The sequence below is a fragment of the Cynoglossus semilaevis genome, chromosome 2, assembly GCF_000523025.1.
Source record: "Cynoglossus semilaevis isolate Cse_v1.0 chromosome 2, Cse_v1.0, whole genome shotgun sequence".
Lineage (NCBI taxonomy): Eukaryota > Metazoa > Chordata > Actinopteri > Pleuronectiformes > Cynoglossidae > Cynoglossus > Cynoglossus semilaevis.
In genome coordinates this window covers 3436463-3445698 of record NC_024308.1, presented here as the reverse complement: position 1 = coordinate 3445698, position 9236 = coordinate 3436463, and positions in this window count along the sequence as shown.

Sequence of the window (9236 nt, the reverse complement as noted above, 5' to 3'; positions counted from 1 at the left end):
TTTTTCCTTCTCTAACTTACACGTTCTTTCTACAGAAGTTATTTTTTATGGTAAGATCATCTTCCACACCTGAAGTGACAGCTGTGGGAGGAAAGTGTCATTCAGCTAAAATGAAAAGGTGGCTGGAGTGTTCAGATTAGACGTTTGTTACAGATGACCTGATGTGAACATCGTACTCAGGTGTTCCTGTAGCAGAAGAGGGTATGAAACCCTGTCGAAGCTCAGCTTCAGTTGGTTTCTAAGGAACAGCACTAGTACTGAAGGGATAGATCCTGATTGGTCAAAATGCAGCAAAAAAACATTCACAGAAGCCAGGCATTACCAAGTGACATCTAGAGACTGCAGCAAGGTACACAAATACAAATACAAAATTCATATTATTTTCTTGTTGCATTTCTTTTTTAAAGATTGTTTCAGGTTGTAGTTGTCTGCTCCTTTTTATTTTTGAATTTATACTTAAAGTCTAAAACTCTTTTTTGAAGTAGTTATAAGTTTGACTCCAAAAGGAATTTTCTTTATTTCAGGTTCAGGTCTTTTTTTTTTTTTTTCTGGATCTGATTCAACTTCCAGTGAACTACTGGGATCGTTAATTAAGGCCTGAGGCCTTTGGTCTCTTTGACATGACCAGGGCCCCACAGCCTCAGTGGGTATGTGAGGGCTGCAAAGGAACAGTGTGGGGCAGTGGAGCATACTGACTTACTATGTCACAAAGTGGGTCACTGTTTCCTTCTGCACTGAGCTTTTCCTCCTTATACAGCCCAGACATCAGGGTCTGGTGGTCACCCAAATTAGGGGGGCAATTTGGCCGGTGAAACAGCAGAGTGATCAAAGTAGAGTACAGTGAAGGCACTCTGGAGAGTTGAGCACTTCTTAGAATTAGTTAAAAAAAGTATATATATATATTCCACTGTTCTGCTTCTGCTTTGTGAAGGTAAAGCAAAGAAAGAAAAGTTTTATAAATTAAACTTTGGTTAAATATCAGGGTTTAGTAACACTGATTCAACTCACCAAAAAAAGCGTAATAAAAACATTAAATGTAATTAAACTGCTGCGAATTATCATTGGGATTCCTGTGTTTCTGTCAATTTCCGTCAGCATGACAGTGAATAAATAAGAAAACAAACAAACAGCTTTCAACACCTCTCACTTGCCCTCCGTTGCCTTTGTGCCCAGCAGTGACTCTGCCTCAGTCCAGTCAAACAATTTCTTGCCTGAAATACGTGTCACGTAAATACGCTTCACGATTAAAATGTAATTTGCAGTTAATGAAATCGTCAATGAAAATATGTTCCGTATAAACACGCGTGGGTTTGGAACGGCCGAGAGAACGGACAAGTCCTTTGTACAGAGGCTTTGTGAAGTTTACAGATGGGTCCTGCTGCTCTTCGCAGAAATGAGATACCGTGGGCTAATTTAATTCTGATATGCGTGTAATGGTGCCTGCCTGTGAGCCTTTAGTCTTGTTTATTTGCAATATGCACTTTGAAGGCCCAGGCATGGCTTTGTGATAATTCATTTATGAGTTGTGAGTACTTGCGTGTACACATGAGCTTTGGAAACTTGATAAAATGTTATGTCTCGGAATTCCAATTACCTGTTGCCCTAGCATCTCCTGGGAAACAGAAATAAACTAAACACAGATAATGAGTGGTTGATAACAACCCGAACTGACCTTTTTTATATTTAGAGCCAGACTGTGAATAAAAACCACATCTGTGTGTTAGTGATGGGAGTTTCTGTTCCGTGGTATTGATATATATTGATAATCACATGAGGATCGATTGAGTATTTATTATACTAGTAAAGTATCAATACTACTATGTGTCACTTCCACATCTTTTGGAGTAACTTGCAGACTTACATACAGGCTTTTGTGCTGCAACACCTCCTGGTCACATGACCACTGACCAGAACCATGTGATCAGGTTCTACCAGACTTCTTTGTGCCTTAATGGTAGCAATTAAAACCTAAATTATGTTAAAAAATAATTAAATTTGTTATAATGAATGTGTTATAGATGTTAAATGGCCAGTATTTTTCATGTGTTTTATTGGGTTAAGAAAAAAAATATGCAAAAAAAGTCATCTGTATCGTATCATTTATAAAATTCTGGTATCTCCCATCACTACTGTGTGTGGCATAACCAGTGACGGGACATGTACAGCTGTCTTGTTAGAATGTTATCTATACTTTACAACATGCTATGTTTCTGAAAACTATGACAAAATCTGTGTAGGACTTCAGTGTGTGTGACACCCAGGGAGCAAATACTGATATATGTTTCTGCCACTCAGCAGATTCACCCTAGGTGAAAGTATGTCCCTCGGGAATGTGTGTGTATATTTAGGAATGTGCACAGCATTGGTCCATGGTACATGGTTCTGTGCTTGATCACATTCCTGCCTGACTGGAGAATAACTTGCAGTCTCGTAGTGGTTCTGCATTTTCACAGATTAGCAATCCTTGCTATGCTCCACTGAGACCCCGAGGCTGCACAGCGGCATTCATTTGTACACAGTGTTTACTCATTAGTCTTACAATGCAACTTAGGAGGGCGTAGGTTAGGTTAAACCCACAGAGGGGTTGTGTGAGCTGGACTTGTTGGTGTACAGATTCATCTGTCTGAGTACATTTGTTTGTCTCTGAATGTCTCCACATACAGACAGGCCAAATGTGTTTGTGTGTGAGGAAGACACTCGCGGCATGTCTCGTCCTCTTGGCACGGCGTTAGTTTTGCTCCGGGGCAGGAATGTAGTGTAGAAGGTCTTTGGAGTAGTTTATTATATTGAAAAATTATCAGCGAAAGACTCGAGCAGTCCTCCCATACCAAATATTTTGACCGCAGCACACAGTCAGTCTCCACCACTGCCTGCTGACATCTGAAATGATAGATGGGATGAATAAAAACCATATTATCTCAATCGATTCTCAAAAGAGCTGGTGGAAAACAGTTTAATACACACAAGCTGTACTGAAATAAAAATAAAAAAAGTCTGAAATTGTATAGAAAATGTTGTTTTTTCATTTAAGAAAGGATGCAAAATAAAAACAAAAACCAAAGAAAGACGGGTTTGGAACTCATTTAAAAAAAAAAAAAACCTTTTACTTTTTCTACATATGGAAATTGATTCCTGGACTGGGTCAATCCTTTAACCCCCTGGTGATACTTTATTGATTGGAATTTGACCGCGGCTGTGAGCTTTGAACATAAATTATCACCCGCTGATGTGTTAAACCAATCCTGCATTGGGAAAGACGTGGCAGACGCTAAGTTATGCCAGAACGCCAGCAGCCATATTAAGATTCATAATACACAGACACCTTGGAATGAAATATTAACAAGAGTAAGGAGGGGTTTCGGAGGAGTCACACTTTGGCCTTTCTGTTGACCTCACATATGAAACCAACGCAGTGCGTTTTTCAAATTCAGTGCGAAGAGAAACTGTGAACGATGGCTACTTAGGACAATATAATATCTTTAACATTTAACCCCCAATAAAATCCAAGTAGAGCAATCAATAAAAAAAACATGTCAGCCGTGCCTTCGTAATAACCGGACCCTTTTGATGTGCGTCCAATGTTGTTACTCAACGTTGAGGAATGGGAAGCTGGTGGGGGGGGTTGAGGAGGATGCTGACATGAATGGTACCGTCTGGATGCAGGGCTTAAAATAAAGTCGTTAATAAGATCTCTGATGTGAGAGATCACTGAGGTTGGGTTGAGAAAAAATTGTCAATGGAACGTGCTGTCCTTGAAGACGTGGGTGGGAATCTGGAAAGCAAAGGCGTCACCAAAAGCAAGAGGATCCACACGTATGTGTGTCAGGCCCACACTAACATTACACTGGCAGCACAGGCCTATCAATCTCACTGACAGGTCAGTGGCGTCAAGTGCCAGCGGGTGTGACATTGAAGTCGCAGGAGTGTGTCCTGCACACACTCACATGTACACACTACTGGAGCTCCGAGATGCCTCCTGACTCACATCTGGACAGGGGGCAACTCGATCTGCGTCCACAGCTTGTGGGGTCGAAGCAGGAAGGGCGAGTTGGGGGGGCCCTTTCACTTAAGTTGATCCCTGCGACCCTGTGGCACTTACATATGAGGTCAAGATCGTAAAACCTCAGAATGTACAGTTGCCGAGGTTGAGGGATCTGGGGGTCTGGACGAGGGGGCGTGGAGTCCTGTTTGTGTGCATGCTTTTTCTCAGTGTTACTGATGCATCCCAAATGACTGACGACTTTGGCAGGACTCTGGTCTGTCATGAAAGGATTAGTGTTAAGGATTTCCTGTTGTCATTTCCTTTGAATGCAAACTTTATCATGTACCTTCATCTTTGAAAAAAAAAAAAAAATAGAGCTTTACTTTTGCATGAGAAAAACGGTCTCTACTGCCCCAGAACAGGTTTCGGGCCAATTGAGACTCATCTCAACCTCAGCTGACCGTATCTTCCTCCATTCATCCTTGTCATGTGGATGACATTGCGTGCATGTGTGTGACTTTTCCCCCTGTAATGAAATTTCCAGTTGTGGCACATTAGACAGGGGCTGACGTTAGCTGTCCTTCCTGCTCGCTGCTCATCCCTGGCTGCACATGTTTCTGCCTTAGCCTTCCTCAGGGAATAGACAATAACAGGCTCAATTGTTTGGTCCTGCACTTTTATACGTCTGTGGAACTTAGGTGGCGCTCCACTACTGTAGGAATTCTCAAAACTCACATATTTACATTGAAGAAGCAAACCACACTCTTTATATTTATAAAATCCACACACATCAGGACATCATGGAGACTCACTGCACAGGAAGACCTGCTCAGATCAAGTCATCTTTACATCAAAACTGCGTGGCTCTAGGACAAAATGCACAATCAGTGTGTGATTTCACAGCTGCCAGTGGACAGTACCAGCAAATACTTCACAATTCAAACCCTCCTCCAGGACTGGCTGCTGCTGAAGAGTGAGCAAACAATTTTGGATAGAGTGTAAATCACTCTTCTTCTTCATGTGCAGCTCTAAAGACGTCTTAGTATTTTGGCATTCATTCCTGGTCTCTTTCACTCCTTCGCTCTCTTTCACTCTCTCTCCCTCTTTTTTTTCTGTATGCTGTTGGCAGCGGATGGTGACGACGGCACGGGGATGGATCTTTAATAGATTTGTCTCGGGCTGCACAATGGGAGGAGGGATCGTTGTTAACATTATAACGTATCGATCGCTTTGACTCCATTTCCCAAGGCCCTGTCAGACAGGAGCCATTACTCACAGCAGTCAAGCCCATCACCAGCACACATACACACACATTCTGTTCTGGTGGCTGGCTGTGACACCGCCTGTCGACACAGTTTCACTATGTTCAAATGTTCTGACCTCCCTGTACTCTGGCTGCAGTGACCAACTCCTTCATCTGCAGATCTGGTCCTTGTGCATAGATGTGATTCCTACTTACAGTCTCTAAACATCCACTGCTGTTCACTACACACAGGAGAGACCGCAGAGCATTCAGGCTGGTGACAGGAAAATAATAAAATAACTGTCTCAAACGCAACATTTATGATATGAACTTTTAGGTGAACTTGCCAAGAGTAGATGCAGCCTCTGCTGCCAAAATCTTACAGCCAGTGGTGCAATATACATAAATATATATATATAATGTGCAATATAATTTTATACATAAATATATATATATATAATGTGCAACATAATTTAGTTTGTTTTATAGGCTTACACATTTCAGTATCCAATGCTGCAAATATATATTTGTTAAAAATGCAATATGAAACTATTTTTCATTCTATGGTGAAATATGTATGCTGTGTATGTATATACAGTACATACATAAATTTACTGGTATATATGGTGGTAGTCTTTTGAATGTTAGATCTCTTTTTTAAATTGTGCTTTTTTTTTACAATTTAACTGTGCACAGACTGGTCTATACTATTTTGTTGTATATATTGTATTGTTTCTTGCCCAATAATAACAACAATAATAATAATACATTTTATTTTATGTTTAATCCACTAATGTGTTGGTCATCTAAATGTATATAATATGTATATACTATTTAAATATATGTTTACATATGGGTATGTATATATAAATATATATATGTATATATTATGCATATACTGTATGTGTTTTGTGAAATATTTGTGCAGACCGATATGAGAATGTGCTGAATGTATTACATCAAGCTCTGTTAGGTAACGTGTTCCACCAACCAGCCACACACGCCTGAGATATTCTGCCTGACAGTAATGGAATAGAGCTAGACATTGTTATTCTGCAGATAGTTAGGCAGGACCTGAGGTGGGTGGCGTACCATATTTATTTAACAAAAAAACCCAGAGAAAATTACATTTTCCAGACATTCAATTGTTTTAAGAAGAAAAATAAAGACACTCCACCAGGAATTTCTGAAAACCACATATTTCCAGACTGTGCCCAGACCTATGGCCTGTGTTTTAAAGTCCAGATGACAATTAAATCCAAATATGATATATACACCTGTCCCTGCAGAGACAATGATGGTTCAGCTCCTACGTGAACTTTAGGACAGAAGAAGAAACGTTGGTTTGTACAATTTCCCAAATACTAAAAGATTTGAATTCTTATTTCTGTCATTAATTTATTTTATCAAGCCAAAAACAAAGAAAATACTTCTATTTGTTCTACTCATCCTTATCCAATGACTTAAAGCAGTGGGGGTGTGTGGCAAATCAAATGAATTTGAAATTCAATCATATTTATTTGTTTCACAGTGGAGCTTCTTCACCGATTTGAGTTTTAATTTACTTTTTCTTTTTGTTGTTTGATTGGTTTTCAATAGAGGATATTAAGAGTATTTTTTCGTAGTAACTTCTGTGTTTATGAGCTTGATGGAGTTTTGATGTGTTGGCCTTCGCTTCTGTGTTTATGAGCTTGATGGAGTTATGAATTAATGTGTTGGCCTTCAACAACAGTTCTATCTACTAAAGGGGAGCCATGCAGCAACATTTGGGAACCACCGCCCTAAGGACACCAAGGTCATGCACATTTAGCAGCGGTGTCTGCCTTTGACTTTTGACAGACATTTCCCCTTCATTGAGTGTCCGTTATGGAACCATCGGCATTAACCTGACATTATGAGAGGAATGAAAGAATGTGTAATACTTTTAAAAACACTACGCAAGTCGGATCCTCCTTATCCTGCAGGAGCAATTTTTAATCACCTGGGAAATTCCCAACAGTTTCTCATCCAACAGAATTGCCACTGGAGAAGAATAATCTAGCTATTGAATGAGGGTGAAGGGGAATAATGGAACGAGCAGGAGAGAGAAAGAGGTAACTTTCTGGGCAGCAGATGTCTCGCAGCTATACAGGATGTACGGAATGGAGCTGACAGGCTTGAAATGTCCAAAGACAATCGGCTTTAGAGAAACTGTCTGAGCCAATATCCAGAGCCATGGATCGTCCTGGATGTTAATGAGATGAGATTGTTACCCTGTTATGGACTTGACATAGTTTAAAGGATGTGGTGTGTGGTTAGTGTGTGTGTGTGTGTGTGTGTGTGTGGGTGACAGAAAGTTATGTTGAAAATGTTTTTCTTTCACTACAAACAGAGATCAATTACTTTTAATTCTGTTGCCTGTTTTTATGCACAACAGACACGACGACATGAAATCCTCCGTCTTTGTCCCGTTCTGCGGCTTCTCCGAAACAAAACAAACAAAAAAAACTACACCCGGCTACTACCAGAGTGGTTCCGTCACAAATAGTGAATCCAATTGCCTTGGCCTTCTCTGTCCCTGTCCATTTGATGACCTGCTCAAGATTGATGAGCAGAAAAGTCCGGGGTCAGTGAAGGTACCTTCTTTGTCCCGCCACCGTGACGATGAAAAGTCTTCTACAATCCATCTTCTTTCTTCTTTCAGATTCTCCTTGATGAAAGATGGTATGGGTAATGACCAGTGATGTCTGATACTTAAATATCAACGTCTCCGGACGCTCACGCATCACCTGCAGGTTATCTGTGCGCTCTGCAGTTTTTCTGAGGTTTGACTCACTCCAGACACAAGCTCGTCACATGTCAGACATGGGTAAGATCTTCTTCTCTACTCTGAAGAACTTCACGTTTGTTTCTAGTTTCTGTGCATAGGTTATATTGGAGCAAATTAAAAATACTTTTCCAGGTGGATTGTTGATGATAATAATGGTAAAACCCCCCAAAGTCTTGTCCATGTCATCGTAAGTTGTCTGGACGATCAACTCTAGAAACTCACAGGTCCATATACCACCATATGTACGTGACTAAACACAACCGTGTGCCGCTGTGTCCACAGTAAACACTCTAAGCTCTTCAAGAGATAAGTGGGGCCCCAGTGATAAAAGAGCCGACGTTGCAGACTGCCCTTGTCTGCGTCCCCCATTTGAAGATAATTAAAGGCAATGAAAGAGGAAACACTTTATCTGCCGGTGAAAAAGCATCCCCTCTCCTCGGACATGTTCTGGTGCACATCTTTTGTGGAACGAGCTCCATAAAAGATGTGCACAAAGGGCTGAATAAGTGACTGCACAGCAGGCTTTGAATAGTGACCACAGGATGGCCCACTGAACAAATTGCTCAGTGCACAGAGGGGAAAAAAAAAAGCTGTTGGACCCCTGCACAGGGCCCACACCGAAGAGAAAACCAATAAAATCATGCCATGAAAGAGCAACAGTAGCAAGAACAAGCTAATTCAAACAAACAGTTGCATTCGTGTTGAATTCCCGCTGCCAGGGAAATACAAGGAAATAATAAAAAAAACATTTAAATTGTTCTGTAAAAAGGACTGTAATGATTCATAGAAGTTTTCCTCCATAGAGCCTCGTATAGGTATGTATATATATATAAATAAATATTAAGAAATAAGTACTTTTTTGAGATACGAGCACCTCCAGTTACAAGCTCGGTTCTGGAATGGATTACGCCCGTATCTCAAGGTTCCACTGTATATTTACACATATATACTCTGAATTAACTGTATTGATGTGACTTTGAAGTTTGGCTGTCTCTATCTGTGGCCCTATGTGCAGTCAGCTGACTCTGTCCAAGAAGTCATAGAAACTGTGAATATATAAATACATTCCATCAGGCTCCACATGTTCCACCATAGACTTGAGCGACTGACACCTACAGGCCTCGTCTGTGCACCTCTGTCTCTTACCGTTATCTTACATTGACCTCTATATATATATATTTTTTTATGTTATCACTCTCATT